Genomic DNA, 24,511 nt, shown 5'->3' with positions numbered 1-24,511 from the left:
CTAAACAGTTGTCTCCTGTAGCTTCCACTTCTACCAGTTTTTCATGATGATAAAGTAATATTAGATTACAATTAAAATGGCTGCCACCATTTAACCATACCATGTCTTTGATCAGCAGATGGATTGACATGTTTAGATTTAGGTCAAGGCATGTGTTTATAACAGTAGCTACTTGTATATACCTTAAAAAGTGAGTATAAGCACAGCAGGTCAAAGGACTACAATAAAATATAAACATAGAGTAGAAGTTAGGCTCTACCAAAAATAGAACCAAAAGCATCAGGGAAAGGGGGGAAAAAGCCATCCTAACACCATCTGGTATCAAGGCATCTAGGTATTGAGTTAAATTGTGCCTCCCCTCATTTATATGTTAAAGTCTTAACTCCCAGTATCTCAGACTGTGACTGTCTTTATAAATAGAGACTTTAAAGAGGTAATTAAGTTTAAATGATGCTGTTAAGGTAGGCCCTTAATGGAATCTTACTAGTGGTCCTTATAAGAAAATTTGGACACCTAGAAAAACATCAAGAATGTGCCAACTCAGGGGGCGCCTGGGTGGCTCAGTTGGTTAAGCTTCCGACTTCAGCTCAGGTCATGATCTCGCGATCTGTGGGTTCGAGCCCCGCATCAGGCTCTGTGCTGACAGCTCAGAGCCTGGAGCCTGTTTCAGATTCTATGTCTCCCTCTTCCTCTGACCCTCCCCTGTTCATGCTCTCTCTCTCTCTCTCTCTCTCTGTGTCTCAAAAATAAATAAATGTTAAAAAAAAATAAAAAAAAAAAGAATGTGCCAATTCAGAATAAAGACCTTGTGAGGAAGCATTTAGAAGGTGGCTTTGGAAGACACCCAAACACGTTGACATTTTGATCTTGTTTTTCTGCCCACCAGAACTGTGAGACAATATATTTTTGTTGGTTAAGCCACCCAGTGTGGTATGGCAGCCCCAAAAAACTAATGCACTAGATTTTACTTCTCAAGGTAGAGAGAGTTATAATAACCTCCTCTATCACCTCCATGCCACCTGTGCCAAGCGTTGAGTTGAAAATGGTTGATAGAAATCAAGGAAGGGGGAAAACAAGTGTTTCTGACTTTGTGTTGGGATGACACAAGGATGGGATGACAAGTTAGACAATATCTTAAGTACTGTAGTCTACCTGTCAAATGGGAGACATCGGCAGATACATCTTTCCTTAACACTTACATTTTCATAGACTAGTTCCTCTTCTGGCAGGTGTGGAGTCCACTCTGACTTGGGAGGTTAGAACAGTTGGAACAGCATTCTTTCTGGACCACACTATTTCAAAAAAAGGAAGTTTGAGACCATGTGGTGAGGGAGTTGGGGGGAAGCAATTGTCAAGAGCAAGTAAAGGGTTGGCTTGGCTAAAATGTAGCAAAAACAGTTCCTGTTAAAAAAAAAGTACTTTCAATTATTTAATTTTTTTTGTCTTTTCTTGTTTCTGATATCCTCCTGTGTACTCCACATTTCCAGCTTCTAGCTACTTACATCATTCTCATTTGCCTTTCTGCTCAACTCCATTCTCCATTCTCCACCTTTTCCCATGGTTTATTTTATTTTATTTATTTTTTTTTTAATTTTTTTTCAACGTTTATTTATTTTTGGGACAGAGAGAGACAGAGCATGAACGGGGGAGGGGCAGAGAGAGAGGGAGACACAGAATCGGAAACAGGCTCCAGGCTCTGAGCCATCGGCCCAGAGCCCGACGCGGGGCTCGAACTCACGGACCGCGAGATCGTGACCTGGCTGAAGTCGGACGCTTAACCGACTGCGCCACCCAGGCGCCCCACCTTTTCCCATGGTTTAATAAGCAACTTTTATTTCAGTCTAAGAAGGACTTCTGTTTTCTTTGATATTACCAAGCCATTATAGTCTCCACCCTACTTAACACTATTATACTGTATATGATTGGCTTCTAAAAAGAAGCAAGATGATCTTTTCTATGTAGCGAAAATCCAAGACTTTGAGACAGGTATACAATTCAGTATTTACATTTTACACTACTTTATACTTTTCTTCTTGATTCATGGTTATTTTTTATTATGAGTATTAAGAGATCATTTATTTTTCTAGCAATCTGTATATATTTGACATGTTTTCTTAGATAGACACATTACAAAATTACTTGAGTAAATCTATATAATATACATTGGTGCTATTTATATATATATATTGAAAAAAATTTTACTAACCTATGTTGTATTCCAAAATGATTATACATCTGTATAATATTCATATAGTAATATGTTTTATTTCAGATACTTTGTTACTTATAAAACTTCATATTTGTAACATTTACATTTTGGTGATAGTTGCACATTTTTCATAAATACTAACGGCTAATTTTGGTAGTAAACACAGACAAGATTCAGTGATATAAATATGGTTTTATTTGCAATGTTTGTACATAAACTTCCAAGCTTCTAGACATTAATTATCAGTATTTTAAAAACGCAGATTGTATCTTACAATATCTTGTTCATCTCCTACCCACGTATTTCAGTATGTTCCTCTGAGTGAACTAGCTACTTTTAGGAAATTTTTAAAAAAGTAAATCTGAATTCTCAAGTGATCCAAACAGGTCAGTTATTTTATTACAATATAGCAAACCGCTGGTAGGTGACAGTGACTAGTTGAAAAGGTTGAAATGTGGAGCTGTTGAATTGAGACCCACAATAACTGAAGAGCAGACTACTTCCTTCAACTGATGGGATTTGTTCAAAATACCCCTTGAGCTATTAATTTCTGGAGCTCCAGAGACTTGTGGGACTAAGTTTTCTTTTGAAAATTCATGCAGTGGCTTTGTCGAAGGCATTACAAATATTTCATCTACAGATGAATATCTGTAGCAAATATTTATTCGCTACTGATGTGTGCACTTATGCACAGGAAAGTCAAAAGGTGGGAGAGGAGAGGCAGATGACTGGATAATTTAATAGTCAAGTTAGTTTTTAATTTCTGTTGACATATTTTAAATTTGCAGAAAATTCTGTTGCTGAAGTAATAGATATCTTTAATGATATCAGATCATACTTCACGATCTTTTTATGTGATGTCATAGTTAAACACAGGGTATATTTGTGGATCACTGGAAGACCTAAAATATAGTAAACCAGCTAGAATAGTTTACATGAAAAATCAGCAGTTCAAAACACTTGCTTTTGAGAATGTATGATGTTTTGTCTCTCGATGGTTGCAGGAATAAAGATAACCTAGTAATCTATCCACTACTATTTCACCAAGCAATGTTTCCATTAAACAAATTGAAGGAATGAGATAAATACAATCATCCAAAAATACATAGTAAACTGGTGAGAGGGTTCAATTTATATTTCATCATAGTTATATATTTCTTATTTAGTGTTAGAAAATTATTTACAATTATATGTATAGTCTGTAGTTTACTTTAATTAGCTTTTCCTTCTATATAATCAGGTATTATTTAAGTATGTAAAAATATGATTAAGCGATAATTCTTTAGGTATTATTTAATATGCAATAGGTTCACATCAAACATTAATATATCTGTATTTTAGTCAATGACAGAAAAGTTTTGTTGAATAGCACTTACAACATTTGTCCAAACTTTCTAGTGAATCAGTAGAATAACTAGAACTAGGGCCAAGTTCGTAATTTAAGCTTTCTCTCATAGGTCACAGGAGCACATAAAATTGCCAGATAAATAGCTATTAAGGTGAGACCTGAAGTTCCCACCTACAGAGAAAAGTGTGTGCAAAAATGCACAGACTTTGTAATGGTCATTTACAAAAGAAGAATGGATCACAAAATGAGTACTGTCTTTGGAAAATACTTCAGAAAGGCTCCTGGGGTCACCTAAAATTTTTTGCAAGGAATCTATTCCTGAATATATGGAGTCCTTTTGTGTAAGGATTTATAAAGAGTGATAATTATTTAGATCAATGAGATCTGTGTAGTTGGGAAGAACCAGGCATTTATTCACATCTTTAAGTTGCATGAAAAATACTATTAAAATATTTAGTGCAGGTACAATAATAGGGAAAGTTCATTCATTGATTTCATAATGAATGAATCTTATGTAAAAGGGAACTTGTGTTGTACTGTGTTGTGTGCGTGTATTTATGGTGCTTAAGACAGTATAGAAAAGTATAAGACAGATTTATCTACAAAAAAATATCACATTGAACAAAATTACTTGTCTATATCAACAAGAGTATGAATTTGGTTTATAACACCATTTGGGAACAAGAAATATTCTATTTTATTTTTCATAAAATAAAGATAAATCTAGCTCTACTTCTACTGGCCACAGGTTGTTGGAAATTCCATCTCATAAATACTTTATGGGTTCTTTCCCTCTGTCTAGGTATGTAAGTTCTCAGTGGGGCTTTATATGGTACCTGGAGAATGGAGGAGTTTTTAATTCACCATGACTGTTGCTGAGATATGTCTTGTCCAAACTCTGTTGGCCTTTCTGGGGTGTTAAACTTCTTTCATTGTGCTAAATATGGTCTTAGGGATTTTTCCCGAAGTCACACCATTAGTGTTTTCCTACCACTTTTTTTGCATGCGCGCGCACACACACACACACACACACACACACACACACACACACAGACACTCCTGTTACCCATAAACCAAGAGGTCCTTTTCCTCCACTACTTTCTGCTTCCACTGGTGCAAGTTCTAGTCTCCAGCCAAAGTGCCCACTACTGTTCATCTCCATGCAGCTCTCCTCAGTATTGGAAAAGCATCTTTCTGTTCTTGGGTGGGTTCAGTTCTGCCTAGTCTACTTATAGCAACAGGCTCCCATAATCACCATATACTACCCTCAAAAACCCTATGGTACTTTGTAGTACTTTTCTTCTATACCATAGATCACATAGAATATGATTATCTTTGCCATGAAGAGGAAACAAACTTTCTCTCTGTCTGCCCATCCCAAGGCTGAAAGGGTCCACATTATTATACTCCTATACACCATTCAAAACATACATTTATCATGTTTCTCTCAGATTCCAGCTGCTGTCTGTGGCACAACACTGGAGCTGTAAATGAAGAAGTCTAGACTTGATACAAAACTTTCCTGGATTAATGTCAGAAGAAAAGAAAATCATTTAACTCATTATGTCAACATTGAAAATGAACTCCACATTCCAATGATTTTTATTCCAATCATTTAACATTCTATATTAGCAATATTTGCACAACAGAGTTTTGTACAATATATATGTTTTTTATAATCTTAGCTGAACCCTCAATACTGTGTGAGATTTTTTTTTCATATTTTTCAAAACCTTGCATTTCTGTCAGCAATTGCAGCATAACTTTTATTACTTCTCAAGTTTCAAGAAACTCTGACTAACAACAATAAATGCTTGATAAATTCCTATTGAATAAGTAGATACATGAATAAGAGCTATTTCCTTTCTTGAAAATTATTTACCTCTATCTTCTACATATACCTTTCCCAATCCATAAGAAGTTTAAATCCCTCTTTTTACTCTGTTAAAACAATATTTAGTTTTCATTTATTTGTTTATATTATTACTTTCTAACATGTCTATTTGCATTTTTTTCTCACCAAATTCTAATGCCATGAAATAAATAATATGGCATGAAAATTATTTATATGGTTAAACCTAGGTCAACAGAATGTCAAGCAAGGATGTAGACTTTGAGTGGCCATACACCAAAACATGCAAGAAAATAGATTTAAGGGTAGAAAACTGGTAGTAATTGACACCATTTAAATAACAACAAAATAATTATATTAATATGCTGCATTTCCTCATACCCACAGGGCATTTAGCCCAATGGAAGACTTGTTAGAGCAAAAGCAGAGATACCTGTTGAGAGAACCATTAAAAATTTTGTTTACCTATACCTGAGAAACATGGAGTGATATTCTCATACCCTAGTGAAAACAGCTAATGTAATGATACATGTTGAGAGCATGTCAGTGTCTGGACATAAGTGTGTGTGTGTGTGTGTGTGTGTGTGTGTGTGTGTGTATGTGCGTGTGTGTGCATTTTAAGATTAAATTCCTTTTTATCAAGTAAGTAAAACTGATCACACAATAGCACATATTTACAAATAAGAACATGGGAGGAAAATTAGGCTTTAATGTATTTCCTAGAGTATATTTTCAAAATTAATATCAATAATTATGTAAATAAAAAAAAATAAGACCAAGGATTGAAAGTTTATGGAATAATGTCTTTTTTTACCCCAACTCTTTTGCATTAAGAAAAACTCAGTTTTCTCAGTTTTTTTAATGTTCATTTATCTTTGAGAGAGAGAGAGAGAGAGAGAGAGAGAGAGAGAGAGAGCATGAGAATGGCGAGATCTTAACCGACTGAGCTACCCAGGCACCCAGAGAAACCGTGTTTTCAGATTAGCACTTGCTTGGACTGCCCATTTTGACAAAAAACAAAAAAAAATGTTTGGTGTATGCTACATCTGGCTTAAAAGATAACAATTTCAAACATGAATTATACTCATCAAGCTAGGTTCATTCAATAAAAGTTTTGGCATGTCCATTATTTCCACTTTTAAGCTATTCTTTGTAAGTAGCCATTTTGAAACTCTAACCATACAGAATTAACTCTAAGATTTTTTTTATGTCCCAAATCCAACATTGTGAAACTACGTCTTATAGCTACTTAGTGACAGAATGACAAATTAATGTCCTATTCATTGTAGTGAAAGATGACTGACTTAATGAACCATGTTCCACTTGTCAAATAAGTTTCTTCCTCTGTATGTCTCTTTACATATAAAACTATTCTTTAAAAGCACAGTATAGGAGAGAGAAAGAAGTATGTGACTCCTATCTTTGCCTTCTAGAATAGCTATCTACATCAGATAAAAATATTGATTATCCAATTTATTATTTTTATTGCTAACGTTATAAGTATTTATATGACCTGTAAGTGTATATACATTATACTAATAGGTTCAGTAACTTCTCATTGTTTTCTGTTGTTCCCTTTGTTGTTTTATGAATCAGCATGTGACATGTTTTACTAATTCCAGCTGTTCAAAAATCTATTATTAATATTGTACTTCTCTTTTCTACAATAAAACAAAACCCATGTTACAAATATCTAAACTTTAGATTAACATAATGGCCTTGGGAATATAAACCGAAGAAAAGTGGTCAGTTAATGGAAGTTGAAAAATAACTGTTCTTATTGTTACGATTTTATTATAGAGTTTAAGACTTTTTTTTTTTTTTTGCTTAAAATTGATTGATATCTTCACAAGCAGAATACACCTTCTCTTATACTGGAAGGAATTTTTTATTGGAAATTTTTATAATCCTAGAGATGAATATAGTGCAAGAAATTACATAAAGTTAATTGACTTTTTTGCTTTAAATGCAGAAAAGGTAAAATGATTATTTTTACTCACTATATACTGATAGTATACATTTTGTAAGGTCAAATCTCGTCTCACATTGTTTCTCATTTACTCAAAAAAAAACCCACATAGCTTTAAATATCACTAGGGAAAACCTCAACTAAAAATTATACTTTAAAACTATTACTGGAAAGATGTAGAAGTCTTTCCCCAAGTTACATTTTCCTCCACAGATCCTTCCTTGGTAATCTCCACCTCCATTCCATGTTGCTGATTTCTTCTGATGGCAGTTAGATCCTCAAAGAGATCCAGGCTCAGAACTAAGCAACATATTTGATTCTTCCTTCTTCCTTGCTTTTTTCATCACATATTAACATGCAGTATTTTCTGGGATCCTATTTTCATTCCTATCCTTGTCATCTTGTTGACTTCTGAGTTCTTATATCTTCAGTTTTATGTAAGGCCACTGTTTTCCACAGCTCCCTACCTTCCTTCCCAGACCCCCTTCTCACCATTAGGTTTGATCTTGCAATTTTTAATAAGCACTATGTCCAAAGTTAAATTCTTTGCTCAGAGCATGAAGTGTAAATATCTATTTGCTTGAAGCAATACATACTAATAATAAATGCACCTTATGGAAGAATTAAAGGAACAAAAACATGAATAAAGCTGTGTTGCTCTTGCATTTCTGAATACTCTTTTTTTTTACTGGAAGAATCAGTTCAAAAATAATAGTTATAAAGAGTCTCAGTAACAATCATACTGCTAATGTACTTAAATAATACTATACCATTGGACTGAAGGTTTTTCTACTAAATTTTAAATTAAAGGACATCATTATTAAGAAACAAAATTTTTCATCTCATGAACATCTTACCAGATAAATTGGAGAAGTCATCTAAAAAGATAAGCTTTCTTCAACATTTTGTAGAGTGCAGAGTTAGGTTTATGTATAGAGATGATTAACTTCTCATATGTATTCTGTTATTTTATTGTTGTGTTTTTTTTTTAAGTTTAGTAATTTTGAGAGAGAGAGCTGGCAGGGGGGTGCATACACACAAGTTGGGGAGGGTCAGAGAGAGAGCAAGAGATAGAATCCCGAGCAGGCCACGCACTGTCAGTGTGGAGCCAGACGTGGGGCTCAACCCCAGGAGCCATGAGATCATAACCTGAGATGAAACCGAAGGTCAGAAGCTCAACTGAATGAGTAACCCAGGCATCCCTGTATTCTCTTATTTTAAAGAATTAATCCAAAGTTCCAATCTGGGGGCATCTGGTTGGTTCAGTTATTAAGCCTCTGACTCTTGATCAGGTGAGGGTTCCTGAGGCCCAGGAACAGCCTGTTCTCAGCCCAGGGCAGGTGCCCAGACATGTGGGAGAGGGACAGTGGCCTCTCCCCAGAGCAGAGACCATATACTTGGACTGACTGGATCTGATTTTCAGGCTGGGTAGAGAGTTAACAAGTAGCAGAACTCAGAAGTCAACCTTAAAATTTACATTCAAAGCTGATGTAGAGTTGGATGGAAGGAAAAAAGACAATAAATAGACATTGTGCCTACCTAACAATTTTGCTAAGGGCCGTTTTCTCCTTGTTAATATCAATTTATTTTCTACAATACAGTGCTTTACCAAGATATTGGTCCATGTATAGAAGTTTAAAAGTGGTTTAATTTTATTTCCTATTTTGTACTTAGAGCTTGGATTAAAGTTTTAGATTATGATTTGTGAAAGTACTTAGAAGCCAGAAATAAAGCAGTTTTACTGTTGCAATGATAGATTTGATGACATTTCAAAGTAAATGTTGCCTATAAAGACAGTGAGAGTGGGCAAAATCTGGAAGATCAGCTATAAACTGTCAGCAATTTTTCACCTTTTCTCCCCAAATTCGTCGATGAACTGCTAAATTCTAAAAATTCCAAATAAAGACTTGAACGTGTGTGGAAATTGATTAGTTCACTTACCCATGTGTTATTCGTTCATCTGCCAATAATTATGTAATTTCCAAGAGGGTAGGGACATCATTTTGTCCCTATTTCTTCCTATTTTAACTGCTATTTCCTTTTAGCCTTATATAGTACCTAGGAATTAGTTGATAATATTAAATATTTATCAAATGAAAACCAATAACCATGAATAAAATTTTTTCTTATGTTCATTTTTCATAAAATGTGCAAAGTATAATGACTTAATTGTACATGTACAAAGTACATGACTTCATTTTTTACTCTTCATATTTATTTAATTTTTAAATTTTATTAACTTTTCAATTTTAATTCCAGTATAGTTAACATACAGTGTTATATTGGTTTCAGGTATACAGTGGAGTGATTCAACAATTCTATACATTGCTCAGTGCTCATCATGATTAATTTCTACAGTGACTTCTTTAAAAAGCTACTGGCCTAGGAAAATGTGTCAGGCAAGGAGTAGATGAGGAATGCAGGCATTTAAAGAAATTAATTGTTATTTACTGTAGAGTTAATTAATTTATGAGAGTAGCGAACATTTTAAGTCTAAGTAAATACATGTTTTCTTACTTATCACTCCTATTTCAAGCCAAAAAAAAAAGCCTACATTATGAAAAATAGATCCTACCCAATTTTAATTGAGCAGGGTTTATCATTACTATCCACCACTGTATTCATTTTCTGTTTCTGATAACAAATTCTGGTTACAAATATAACAGCTTAAAACAACACCCATGTATTAGTTCATAGTTCTGTATTTCAACCTCATACAGAGAGTAACTGGGTTCTCTGTTCAGGGTATCAAAAGGCCAAAATCAAAGTGTCAGTCAGGCTGAGTTCTTGTCTGCAGAACTTCTATAGACTTCTAAGTTCATTCTTGTTATTGAGAAAATTCAGTTCCTTGTGGTTATAGAACTGGGGTCACTGCTTGCTCACCCGTAGAGCCACTCAGCCCATAGAGCCCATCCACATTCCTTGAATCGTGGTCCTTCCATTTTGAAACAAACAACAGTGTGTCACAGAATCCTAGACTTCTTTTGTGACAAACTGGAAATAAACAAACAAAAAGCAAAAACAACACTCTGCTCTTTAAAGGTTTTTATCATTGCATCAGGCCCATCCAGATAATCTTTTTATTCATTTTAAGTCAGTTTTGTCATATAACCTAACCCAAGCAGAGGAGTAAAATCTGCCAAGTACACAGTCCTGTGGATTGATTAAGCAGGTCATGTGCCCTAGGAGGAAGGAAACTTGGGGAGCCATTTTGGAATTCTATCTACCAAACCGGTCTTCCTTTTTTTCTAACATTTTTTCTCATTTGTGCTCATTGATCAATAGACTGGTTAAATTTTTTTTTATTTTATTTTTTTTTAATTTTTGAAACACAGAGAGAAATAGACAGAGTGAGGGCAGGGGTAGGGCAGAGAGAGAAGGAGTCCAAAGCAGGCCCCAGGCTCTTAGCTGTCAGCACAGAGCCAGATGCAAGGCTCCAACCCACGAGACATGAGATCATGACCTGAGCCAAAGTCAGACGCTTAACTGACTAAGCCACCTAGGTGCCCCGACCACTAGCTTAGGTTAGTCATAGTTGTCATAGTACCTAGTAAGGTCTTAATCCAAATAATGGCTATCTTTATTGTCATTGCTTTAAGTTTTTGTCTTCCTTTTTAATCTGTAAGCATCTCCTGGCTTCATTACAACTCCCTGTTGACAATATTCCTGGCACTTAATCCTTCCCTAACTACACAAAATATATGCTCAACAAATAATGTATTATAGGAGGAAATGAAAGCAAACACTAGAGAAATCATATTATATAAGAGGCTTCTAATCAGCCTACTCTCATCCTTGTTCTGATTCTTCATGTATCAAGCCAAATGTTACCTTTCCAGCTTATTGCAACATTGCAGATGGCCTCCCCAATTACTTCCAGCGTCATCAAGCTCTTTATTTACTTCCCATCTCATCATTTTCTGTAGTGATGTTTTTTGCATATTTATTTACTTATGTGCTGTCTGACTCCTACTAGGATATAAGGTCCTACCAGATAGGTACTTTTTATATTTTTCTTATTGTGTCTCTAGAGTTAAAACTAATCCCTGGTCCATAATAAGTATTCAATAAATACTAAAAGAATGACTTATAGACTGGCAGAACTGTCCTACAGGGCTTGGGTACAATTTTTCTTTGCCCAATTGGTAACCTGAGCATTTAAATCTTTCAAAATGCATTGCAGAAGTTTTCCAACATTTTTGACAATAATTTCAATCATAGCAAAACTATAATCTGCAATCTCCACTCTAATTACACAGTACATTTACCTCATACTTTGTTCCCCCCCAAAATCAGGAGTGTATTGTGCAAATTAATTAACAAATGTAAGACATCTATGGGGAAAATTAATTAAGGATTAAAAAAAGTATTCTAGTAACAGCTGTGCTCAAAAAGTTGGGGCAGAGGTAATTTTTATACCAAGAATTTCATATAAAAAATTCTATTATTATTCTATTTTTTATTAGCATAAATGCTAATTTATGACATCAGTATCCTTCTGTACAATTCTTTTGGACATAATCAGTTACACAAAGTGCACTGGTCCTTGTGTTTGACCTTTAATAGTTGTGTTGTGACGTGAAACATATTAGTCAGCATCTCCCTGTGTTCTTCCTTATGATGTGCTAGAAATCCACTGTAAAAGCAGTATGACATGAATTACTATTTGTAAAGCATTTTGAGCTTCCCAGAGCTTCCTGTGCCATCACCAATTATAACTCCAAGCATGTTCTCCTATTTCCATTGTCAGATGGAAAGTGACAGTTTCTGCTACTTTGCAGCTTGATAAACCGTCTCCTAGAAAACACCTTAATCAGCATAAATTCAGGTTGTTGTGGGTTCATTTTTTATAAGCTAAATGTCCTGATGTAATTTTAGGTATCCTAAAATGTAATTATTTAGATAGAAACTTCAAGTAAATAAATCCTTGATTCATTTTCTTTTAAATCCTGAAAACTCAGTGCCCTAAATGATGCTTTGGTAGAAAAATCATTGACAGCTGCAGACTCCTGCCACTTGAGACAGATTGAGAAGTGCACAACAATTTTTTTTAAAATCTCCATTCGTTATTTACCAGTAATTTCCTTCTACTGGCTCTTCTGTCAATACTTACCCATTTTGTCTATCAAATTAACTGATTAATGCTAAGTAACTTTTTAAGGGTTTTGCTTAAAATAGTAAATCTTAGATACTCTCTTGGAAATATGTGTTATTCAGTATCTTAGAGTTTTCCTGTCTTATGAAAAATAGCTGAAATTTCATTTATCTCTTCATGTGGACCTTTATTTTCTGCCAACATGTGCATTTCTACATTTTTCCTCCACCCTCATCATTTACTCATGCTGAGGTCATTGTCTTTTAAACTTCACTCTTTCAAGAATGTTCTTGCACTGTCCCTTTTGAGCCTTCTCTCTACATTCAACTATATTCTACTACAGTCCCTATGAATTTTAAGAATAATCACTTTTCACACATCTGCCTAATCCAGCAGCCTGTGAAAATCCCTGTCCTTCTCCAGTTTATCAATTAAGGCACTTAGAATGACCAAACTAGACCTCAATAAGTGATAACAGAAATTGTGCCAACCAAGATTAAATCACAACAGCCTTCTCTCCTAAACCTCACTCTTTAGCCCTTATTCTGAATTCCACATTAGCTTTTAACCAATAGAGTAGGCACTTGGTTGAGAGCCTATCTTTATATGGAGTATAGTGGATATTTTCACTTTCACCATTGTAACTTTGCTAGGAAAAAACATGTCTTCATTTGATGGCTTTGATGATGTGTTGAGAAGTGTAGGTGGAAATTCAATGTTAAAGGACTTTAGAGTGGATGTTTCTAATGGATTTGCTATTGTTAGGTCAGCATGGAAGGAAGACTTTTGAAGTCAGTCAGCATAGCTAGGATACTCTGAAATCATTACACTCTGGACATAATGTAACAAAGATCTTTGACCTTCATTGTAGTAGAAAGGATTCCTCTTCTCTCAGCTCCATAAGCTTATTAGTAAAGTCTCAGTCTGTCAGTTCAAATGATAAGAGAACATATATAAGATGGTTAGTATAAGGCTAGTATATACTTGTTTCTGAGATCTTAGCCATTAATAAGACAAATAATGTTGACCAGTTGTTTCACATTTCTATTCACAAATTATTTAAGTTCAAAAATAAAATATCAGACTACCAGTATTTTACAGTAACAGTCATAACTGCCTTTTGACATAAACCTAGTTTGACTCTGAGCCAAGCAAAAGAACAACGCATTTAAGATATTTTTTTAAAAGTCTGGTAAAAGAAATTTGTGTTGTTGACCAAAACTTCTTGGTAACTTCCCATGGGAAAATAAGTTCTTTTGGAGGACAGTGCTGAATAGCTTGGCATATGCTGACACTTTGTTACAGTCTTTTCAATAGCAGAATCATTTCCAGGCCACCAGACACAGTGAATAATTCCTGAATGTGCTACATGTGGTGTGGCCAAGATGACAGTACTGCCATCTGGAACAATAACAAAATTTCCTCAAAACAGACATCCTTTATGGACAGATAACTCATGCAGATCATGTGTCAAGGGCTTGATTTCTTCAGACATTTCCCCACTGGACTTTGCAGTCACAAGCAGAAGCACATTCATAGCAATGACATATTATTACAAATAAGAAATACATAAACCATATTCGATTGATTTTTAAAAAATATTTATAGATATTAGACAGGGTATAGTATCCACTGGTATTTAGGAACAGGTACTCCATCAAATGTAAAGAGATCACACTGTTATTTGGCATGGAAAAAGAGAAAGTTCACCAGTGACGAGGGCACCACAGGACACTGAGAAGATAATAGTAATAACCTGAAGCAACTAAGAAATCTTACCTCAACCTGTACCACCAAACATGAATGCAGTGGCTCATCACAATATCTCAGTTTAATTCCACTTCAACAGCATTGTTTTATTGTCTAACTGGTTTAGCTCCCTTCTGGGAACCCCCATGTTTATTTGATATCCCCCAATTGATTTTTCTTTCATGTTCTCTTTATTAATCAATTCATTATTCAGTGGTTTTCAAGCATTTTACTAACTTAACAACATTTTCTTTGTATTAAATCAATGTAGAAGGATTAAACTATATAAAATATCTGATTGATTAAATCAAGAGTGAGATGCATGCTTTCCTGACAGGTTGGATGGTTCTGTAGTCCCTGAAATTATATCCATAGCATCCTATGGCTCCATCTGGTTCTTTTTAAGAAGTTCTGCCCTTGCTGTGATATTTATGTAGTCATTTCTTTTTCTCCAGTGTGAAAGAAACCCTGTCACAATCTTTAATTTCCCAGATAATGTTCTGATGGTCCGACATATGGATGTTTTGGACTAGGCTATTGACGTAATAGAACACAAAGTTTGTTTACCATTCGTAAGTAAAATAAACAAAAATTCAGATTAAAGAAAATATATGGAAGATTACAGGAAGGAAGAGTGTGAAATTTAATTATACTCTTCCAGTTGTCAATAAGTATCTTTGGCTGTGTAACTTGCCCAGTTCATAAATATATGTGTGAAATATTGCCTTTAGACATACATGTCTGATTCTTGTATCAGATTCCCTTTTACAGAAGTGACCTGTAAAATTTTGTCTAGATAGAATATGTTGTGTCTCTGTTGAGTCTACAGTTGTATTCTTTGGCCTACTTGATATACAGAACAAAAATAGGATGCTGTATGTTTTTCTGGCTGTTGGAAACTTACCTTGAGAGCGTTTTTGTGGTTCAGTGATTATGCTGCACATTCAACCCACAATTCCCTGTTCTCAGAGGCCAATAGCACACTGATAATGAAGAATTGGATATAAAGAAAATTATGAAAAAGTTATAAACAGAATTCCATTTGTACTAAACACATTGTATATTAGCATAAAAATGATATATAATGAAAGTAATGATATTAAGATAAATTTTCACTTACTAAAAATTTATAATATACTATTTGCTGTTTACTTCAATAACAAGTTATATTATACAACATCAACTTAAACATATGATAATGTATTATAGTCTTATAAAATAATTATTATTTTATTATATTTGCTTTGATAATGTGCAATAAATATTTACTTAATAAGCCCAGTTTTTTAGTAATGCAGATTGATAGAAAACACATGACAAATAAATTGCCACTGAATTTAACAAATTCTTTAGGAGTTAAGTTTATATCTTCTTTGGTATTAAAGAAATGACACATTATTCATTGAATTTATTATAAAATCCATGCTCATTACCGTGGACCATAAGCCCAGTGTGATCTGGCTTCTTCCCAGATTCTAATTTCACCTCATAATTTTCTCACTTATTTGTCAGGCTCTAGCCATCCTAGCTATCTTTATATTTCTCCAAAAAGTAAAGCTGGCTCTTTTCCTCTTTTTAGATATAACCTCCTGCCTCAGATCTCCATATGGTAGGTCTCAAATTAAATTTTTCCTTTGCCATTTCACCTTCACTGAAAAAACAGTAATATAGTCTCCCAGAACTCATTTTTATTTCACTCTTATCTTTTATTATTTTTAAAATGATTTTAGTTATTTATATATTTTCTTGTTTGTTGTCTTTTTCCTTCCTACTAGTACTATTGTGTAATTTGCACAAAGTTAAGGACCTTAAAATGTCACATGTAACTCTCTATTCCATATGCCAAGAACGGTATTTGGCAAAGAACAGACATTCAGTGTATATCTGTTGAATAAACTGAGTGAATAAACACATATTTGAGCCATAAACCATATGCCTTTTAAAGTCTAATTGTCAAAAAATAACAGTCCCAAAATATTCTTGCTTGAAAACATGCAATACGCACTGTGAGACTAACAAGACAATCTGCAAATATAAAAGGAAACAAACATCATTATCAAATACTAATGTTAATTTGTTACTTAAAAAGAAAAGGAACATGTAAAATTGCAAGTTTCAAACAACGCTAATAGTAAATTGATAAAAATTGATAATAAATGTAAGTTTTTATCCATCCACAGACTCAAAGACAAGACCAAACTTTGAGTAATACTGCACTTGTGATGAGGGGGTTGGAAGTAGGGGTGAAATATTGTGAAGAAATGTTGTCAGAGCTTCAGTAGGGTTTCATAGCTCATCATCAGTTGAGTTGCTTGATACGGACTTGATGATACGTCACTTGATAGATGTACTTGTTTGATATGTCCCTCGATACGGACATGGATGGCCTTACTTGTTGCCTGCCTGACACAGTCTTACCCACCAACTAGTTGCTTCTTTCTTGATTATCCTTACATCACTTCATACAACCTTTACCTATCTGCATATTACATTTAGTATATTTGTTTACATATCATCCTCTCCCCCTCCATTGGAATCTATAGAAAGGTAAACATTTATTTTACATGTTCAATGTCTTGCTTCAAGCCTAGGAAATAAGTGTGCACTGGGTGTCAGTGGATTGAGTACTTAATGTTTTTGTGAAAGACATTTTAAGAACCAAACGGCGTAGGAAATCCTTGATGTTTTCCTTTCTTTGACAATTAAGTCACATAACTGTCTTCCATATTTTATGTTACCATATCATGTCTACATGTAGAGATTGTTTTCAAAAATCTATAATTAATGGCTTATTCAAGTGACCTTTAATTCATGATATCATGTGTTCCCTTATTGTGTAGATATTTCTTGATGTCAGAGAAGCAGCACAAATGATTTCGATTATATTTTAAGAAATTTCAGATTATTATATTTCTTTCCTTAAATAGAAAATGTGTCATGAGTAATTAAATTTTTGATAAATAAAGGACTGAACTCAAATGGTTTAGCCCTCTGTGTCCTATAACCAATTCTTCAGAGTAATAACTGTTCTAAGTGGTAGAATGGTTTATCAGTGCAACGTCACTGATGAAAAATGCTGTTGATTATCCTTGTCTGCAATTAATTAAATGCTTTCTTCTCAAGAGTCAGAGAAGAAAGCTCAAGTGAAACACATCATATGTCAGCAAGAACAGTGTGCTTTGTTGCCACGTCCACAGACAGTATTATAATTATCAGCAGTGAAGGTTGTGGAGTCCCGCACATTGAAAAATAATAAAAAGAGGTCTGATGCTAATTCCTGTTGGTCAGAAATGGGAATCATGGACATACATTTGAACAAGTGACTCTGGAACTCCTGAATGTGGAGAGGATAATTTTAATTGAATTAGTTTTTGAATTTTACACCTTTAGAGAAGAACAATAGTTAATATCTTGGTAAAAGGCTAAATGAAGTTCTTAATGCTCTACCATTCAATAGAACTTCCAAATTTTCCATCATCTAGAATCTTGGGTTTCTATCCTACTTGATTTTTTATTGTCCTGCTTGTTGAAGTTCCATTTGTACAAAATCAATTACATTTTTTGCTAGATATGTGCAGGAAGTCCAGAAAAGTGTTTAGAGTATCATACAAAATATACAGGCCATAAAACGTTAATCATGAGAATGATTTAACAGATAAGGAAATTGCAACTCAAAGTGATTCTCAAAATTCACTGCACATCAGAGTTCTGAGCCCCATTCCTGCAGTTGGTTGAGAAGCCTGGGGTTTGTACCAGACGATTCTGATATAGATGATGGGCAGGTGATACTGAGAGTTGTTTTTGTTTGTTTGTTTGTTTTTGTTATTTTTTAATGCACAGAATACAACTGTTTCCTAGACCAGTGTATTTATATTACTGCATAAATTTTTAATACATTAAGACAATTTATAATTTGAGAGCTCCACAAATTCTTTCAGTAGAGCTATTGTAAAACAGTGTGAATTTTGAATCATGGGGTTTAAGTATATGGAACTTTTATAAGGCAAATTATTTGAAAAAAAAATGCTCCTGTCCACCCTTACACACCATTGCCACAACAAACCTATGGATTATTAAGCCAGTTAGGAATTGGTTTCCTGCCAGCTGCAGTCATTAAAGAATTTGGTTATTTTGCTCCTACAATTATAAATTTATTTATTACAAAACACTTATTCTCTAAGGATTTCATTCTTCTGCCAGTTTAAAATTCCTAAAATAGATCAATAGAAGACTAAAATAGAAACAACTAGGCTATTCTTTCTCCTCTAAAACATCAAGGGCAATCACTTTGTTGATATAATTTGTGACTAGTTTCTAAAATGTGTCATCTTTGCAGTAGTTTGTATTTTATCTTTTGATAAATTATGTTTGACAAGTAGGTGAAAAAGCAGAGAAACGCTACATTTTATGGTGTGTGTGTGTGTGTGTGTGTGTGTGTGTGTGTGTGTAACGTATTTTAGAAAAGTATTTTACAGGGAAGACTGGTGAAGCATTCTATTAATTTTATGAACTAACTTCTAAAGAATATGTCAAAAATAGATTGTCAGGTACATCTTAGCATTTGTGAAGAGTAATGTTGCTAGAATATCTTTCTTTTTTATAAATTTTTTTTCAACATTTATTTATTTTGGGGACAGAGAGAGACAGAGCATGAACGGGGGAGGGGCAGAGAGAGAGGGAGGCACAGAATCGGAAACAGGCTCCAGGCTCTGAGCCATCAGCCCAGAGCCTGACGCGGGGCTCGAACTCACGGACCGCGAGATCGTGACCTGGCTGAAGTCGGACGCTTAACCAACTGCGCCACCCAGGCGCCCCTATCTTTCTTTTTATATTCTTAACAGATATGTCGAAAATGTCTTTTTCAAATATGGAAATGTAAATCATGGATTCCAAAGTATTTTACTTTTCTCTGGGACTCTATATGACATCCAGACTAAATGTTAGGATGATAGGTATGCACAGTTTTCGGTGGCCTCTGAAGAAAATGAAATTATGTTTAAATTTTATATAAGTACAAGAACAATATGTGTGGGTTTTGTTCTCTCTCTCTTCCTGTGTATATGTGTGCATGTGTGTGTTTATGTGTGTGCAGGGGAGAGTTTTTCGTCTGACATATTAAAAACATTAGATTACATCGTACTTACAGTAATTACAGTTTACTGGTGACACTGTCATTAGCAGAGCAATCCTTATGTCTAATTTATAGCAAGGTCACAAATGATTAAATCAAGACAAATGTGATCATTGAGTATAATCATGATGAAATGTATTGGTACTCAAGACAACCTCTTGGCAGCCATTATACACAAGGCTGTATCTAATACATATATAGTTTAGGTGAAAAAAATATCATGAGATTTTGGCTTAAACGGGTGCTCAATAGGGGCATCTAGGTGGCTTAGTCAGTTAAGCGTCTGACACTTGGTTTTGGCTCAGGTCATGATTTCACGCTTTGTGGGATTGAGCCCCTGAGCTGACAGCATGGAGCCTGCTTGGAATTCTCTTTCTTTGTCTGCCCCTCCCCCGCCCCTGTCTGTCTGTCTTTCTGTCTGTCTGTCTGTCTCTCTCTCAAAATAAATAAGTAAACAATAAAAAAAATAAACAGATGCAAAAACTAGTTGAAGTTCTCTGTTAGAAATGCCCAACTGGTAGTTTGAGTGACTCATGTATGCCTTCAGTATGAAAAGGCAGAGACCCAGCCCATCTTTGTGTGCTTAGTGTACAAAACATGACGGGCCTAAAATATTTACTTGTAAATGAATAGAGGGAGGAATGAATGCATGAAAACTGAGATACCCCGATTTAAAGGCTTGATATTCTCTCTGACAGTTTGTGACTTCCTCTTGTGTCACTGCCCATATCAACCACACTCCAGTCATACTGGTAGCTTTTCTTTTCTTGTATATTATAAGCTCCTGCCCACCTTTTATATGTCCCTTTTTCTCTCCCTCTAATCCTATCCCCCTAGATACTCAAAACATCATTGTTTGTCATTAAGTGTCTCCTGTCCAAAGAGGCCTTCCAGGCCACTCTGATTTCAACTATCATCTGAAATATGTGTGCATTATATATGTATGTGTATGATATTGTTTACTATTAAGTATATATACCTATGATACCGAGTTGATTATCTTCCATTTGACTTGTGCCCAAACTCCTTGAGAGCAGAAACCTTGTATCACACTCCCTCTGCATGTAGAATAGCTTTGGCTTATGGTATGTTGGTGCTTTATAAGAATGTAGTGATTGAATGAATGCTATGAAAGTATTTCATAATTTCCTCCTTTAGTGCATCCAATAAATTACTCCTACAGAGGAAAATTAAACATTATAATATGAATTAGATATATATTGTAGTTTATTATTTTTAATAAAGAAGAAACAGTTAACAGATGGTTTTAAAAAGCATTAACAGAGAGCGTTCACTTTTAAAATTATATTTCATCTTTAATAGCAGGGAAATAATTGAAGTCTTTTAAGGCTTGGAAACTGTTGTATATATTATATATTATGAAAAGGAAAAAAAAATAGCATCACCGTGGAGCAGCAGAAGGTAATCTGTGCATTTTACAGCTTAAAATAGGGTGCCTAAATATATGTGGCAAAAGGTGTTTGTGTGTAATTGTGCTTAGTTTATCACTTTAAATTGTGACCGTAAATAATATAAAATGAGAGGACAAACTTGTGATAACATCAACCTCTAATAATCCTAGGACCTTTTGTCCTATTTAAAAGTACTAAATTAAAAAAAAATTAAACAATTTTTTCCCAGTAAGAAGTAGATATGGATTTTCTCCCCCCTCCACCCCACTACTTCCCTCTCTCTCCCCCACCCCTCTCTCTCCTTTAAACTTTCCTGCAGCATTAGGTGAACAGACCTTGGTAAATAAATAGAAATAAAAACTTTATGCCCTGGAGTTTTGACGTTCAATTTCTCATCATGTCTTAATGATTAACTTGTTACTTAACCTTCAGACCTCAGGGTGTTTTTTTTGTTCGTTTTGTTTTGTTTTGTTTTGTTTTGTTTTAATGTGTAAAATAAGAGGCTTGACCTAGCTGATTTCTAATAGGATAAGATCTTATGATTCTGTTAAATATATTGCTCTTACTCATTAAAATTCATTTTAGGTTGGTTTTTAGAAATTTCAAAACCTGTTCTAGTACTTAATTTCTGTCAACTGTACCCCTGGGCTTTTTGGTTTTATGTGAATGTAGAGTGTGACCCCCCAATGAATCAAAGGAGCAAGCTGTATAGCCTGGAGAACTGATACAAGAAGCCAACATTTAGAGATTTTGATGATTTATGCTGCACTTTGCATACTGGAAAATATGGAAGTTTTTTTTTTTTAATTAAACTTTGTAAGGAAGTAAGTTTAAGGTTTCATAGTCTGATGGCTTAGAGAAACACTGCAACAAAACCTACAAAAGTGGTCCTGGTTTCATACAGTAAAAGACTTGGGAATAATATTGCTTCTTTTCTTTGGATAAAATGGTGGCTTATTCTACATGCAAAATTCATTTGGCCTCCATGAAGGACTCTTTAGGGTTTCTTTATTGTTTCAGAGAAAGAAGATAAGGTCTATTAATTTAATTTGTAGTGCAATTTGTATACAAAAAAATCCACAAAACTGCAAAATATCCAATGTCAGGTATGTGTGTGTGTGTGTGTTAAATTTTGCACTTCGTGAGGAAGCGAGATACTGAAAATTGAGCCCAAAGGAAGTTTTACTTGTATTAACTTACTTTTCAATAGAGAAATTACATATGAGCCTTTACCATAATTATGTTGAATGAATACTTTTTAGTATGAAATAAAAGTGTATGTCAAACTCCAATATTACTTTCTCTTATTGGTATTAATTTATAAATATATATATTTTTAATTTATGAATATATTTAGGAACAAAAATATGTATACAAGTCTTTTTGTTTGTTTAAATATAGTAACCAAGAAAACCTAAAAATGGAATTTTAGCAAATTAATGAAAATTTAGATCTCGTCTTAAAAAAAAACTAACAATATGAATGAAACAAAAAGTAGATTTTTATATGGGATTCTGCACAAATGAGGAAACGAAACCATAATTTCAGGGTTTGTTTTTCTGTGGTAAAGAGAAGCATTTTCTTAAATTCTGTCTAAAAATTAGAATTGTGGAATTTCATGATAGAAACAGAGTTTGAAAATCTATTCATACTGCATCAAAACAGTGAATATAGTATTATAAAAGTATTGGATATACACAAAAATAAAGAAAAGAAGTTGGGATATGATAGAGCTCAAATTTCATACAGTGAAATTTTGTTTGGATTTGTCTGATTTTGCTCCTTTCAGTCATGTATTCTGGATTGTTTTTATATTTTGTTTATTTATAATAATAATAATAATAATAATGAATACAAAACCATTTAGATTTTCAGTTTATTAAACTCGTCAATACTAATACAGTTTTCACAGACTCAATGAGGAAGGCAGAACAGACTTTATTTAAGGATGAAGGAACTGAAACTTAGCAAAACCAGCTATCGTAGAGAAGCTAGTAAATTGAAATGCCAGGATTCAGCCCACCTGTTTCATTCCCAGTCCGTTCTTTTACATAATCAGAATTCTATACATTAGAAAAAAAATAAATTTTTTATTAAGTATTAAAACTGAATTTGAATTCTAATTTTATTTTAGGTTATGCTCTGCATTAAATTCTTAATTTTTATCTCTAGGGTTATGTTAGATAAATAAAAGGTAGGAATATGGATGTTTCCATTGCCAGATACCTTATTTTTCTATAGGTAGAATTACTTCTGATTTCCTACCAATGCAAGAGAGGTGTAGAGAAAATTATTGCTGAATTAGATACTGATTTAACTGATAATTCTTTTTCTTAAAGTAACCTGCCCCCAAACTTCTACTGCCCACTATTTCTCTTACATTCAAGAATTGGAAAGAACAGGGATTGATGAAATGGAGGGATCATTCCCAATCGGGAATCTTCAATCTTCCAGTGTCCAGATTTCCTGCCTCATCTGTCAGTTACAAAATTTGGCACTTTGGTGGCATCTGTGATTGATTTAGTTGCCTTATTTGTTATGGCTTCCGATGTTGCAGTGTCTCCCAGTTAGACTGTAACCTCTTCATGAGCATAATTAGGTTGAGGGAATTTCCTTAGTATTAAGCAGAAGATAAGTATTCAAAAGAAACTTGTAGGTTAAATTAACTAGACTAAAATGAAATGGTTAAGATACTTTCTGGCTTATTAGTCTGCAGTTCATTTGAAATCGAATATAACATCCTTTATGTTTTTAAATGTGTATCATACCTCCATTTCATTGATAGTAAAAAATAGTAAAAATAAAATAGTACAAATCAGTCTCAGTATAAATTTTATGACACCATTTTAAATATCTAAAATTTATTGTTCCTTTTATACTTTGCATTATTTTTGAAGCAGATTTGAATACCAGAAAACATATAACAATCATGGCAGTATCTGTATGCGTGAATAAAGGGTAGAATTTAAACATACTGGCTACAGATAAGGTGTCCCTTTTATCCCATATGGAAACATACCAGATCATCTCCTGCACACCAAGAGGATTTGGGGGACTTGCCTGAGAAGCTGACTTGTATATGTAGAAAAATGTAATTAGAGTTATTTTCAGTTTTTTTAAAATTTTTTTTAACCTTTATTTATTTTTGAGACAGAGAGAGACAGAGCATGAATGGGGGAGGGTCAGAGAGAGGGAGACACAGAATCTGAAGCAGTCTCCAGGCTCTGAGCTGTAAGCACAGAGCCTGAGGCGGGGCTTGAACTCAAGGACTGCGAGATCACAACCTGAGCCGAAGTCGGACGCTCAACCTATTGAGCCACCGAGGCGCCCCAGAGTTATTTTCAGTTTAATTACAGTGATACTCAGAGAATTCTATAACCTTTCGAATATTTTTCTTCTGAACATTAATTTATATATTTCAAACCTTTTTACTTTCTTTATTCAAAAACTTTCTGGTGGGGGCTTGAGTTTGTTTTGTTTTCGTTTTTAATTGATGTTTATGGACATTCAAATTATTTTTAAAATGTTCGATTTTCAGCAGAATTCAAATGTGTGTCCATAAAACCAGTAACATTTCAATTAGGTAATAATTGAACTTCGTTGGATGTAAATTTTTGTTCAAAATAATGGTAAATCTTATATGTATCAAGAAACTAAGTATTCTAAGAAAAGGACAATTCATGAAACAAAATATTCATTCTAAATTTTTCATATACAAGGTCATAATGCTCAGATTGAATACAATA

The 24,511-nt window shown here is 34.0% G+C and overlaps 1 protein-coding gene and 1 long non-coding RNA gene across 2 annotated transcripts in view; one reads left to right on the top strand and one right to left on the bottom strand.

Annotated features, from left to right (window-relative positions):
- GRID2 (glutamate ionotropic receptor delta type subunit 2) overlaps positions 1-24,511 on the top strand; it is a 1,450,102-nt gene that overhangs the window by 554,102 nt on the left and 871,489 nt on the right. The window lies entirely within an intron of this gene.
- LOC122478653 lies at positions 1,513-1,977 on the bottom strand. Its single transcript, XR_006296145.1, has 2 exons — positions 1,805-1,977; positions 1,513-1,549 (listed from the first exon to the last, which is right to left on the bottom strand). It is a non-coding gene; the product is annotated as an uncharacterized LOC122478653 (long non-coding RNA).

Source organism: Prionailurus bengalensis, chromosome B1, assembly GCF_016509475.1.
Source record: "Prionailurus bengalensis isolate Pbe53 chromosome B1, Fcat_Pben_1.1_paternal_pri, whole genome shotgun sequence".
Taxonomy (NCBI): domain Eukaryota; kingdom Metazoa; phylum Chordata; class Mammalia; order Carnivora; family Felidae; genus Prionailurus; species Prionailurus bengalensis.
The sequence above is the reverse complement of the archived record's forward strand: the minus strand, read 5'-3'. Positions and strand labels throughout refer to the sequence as shown.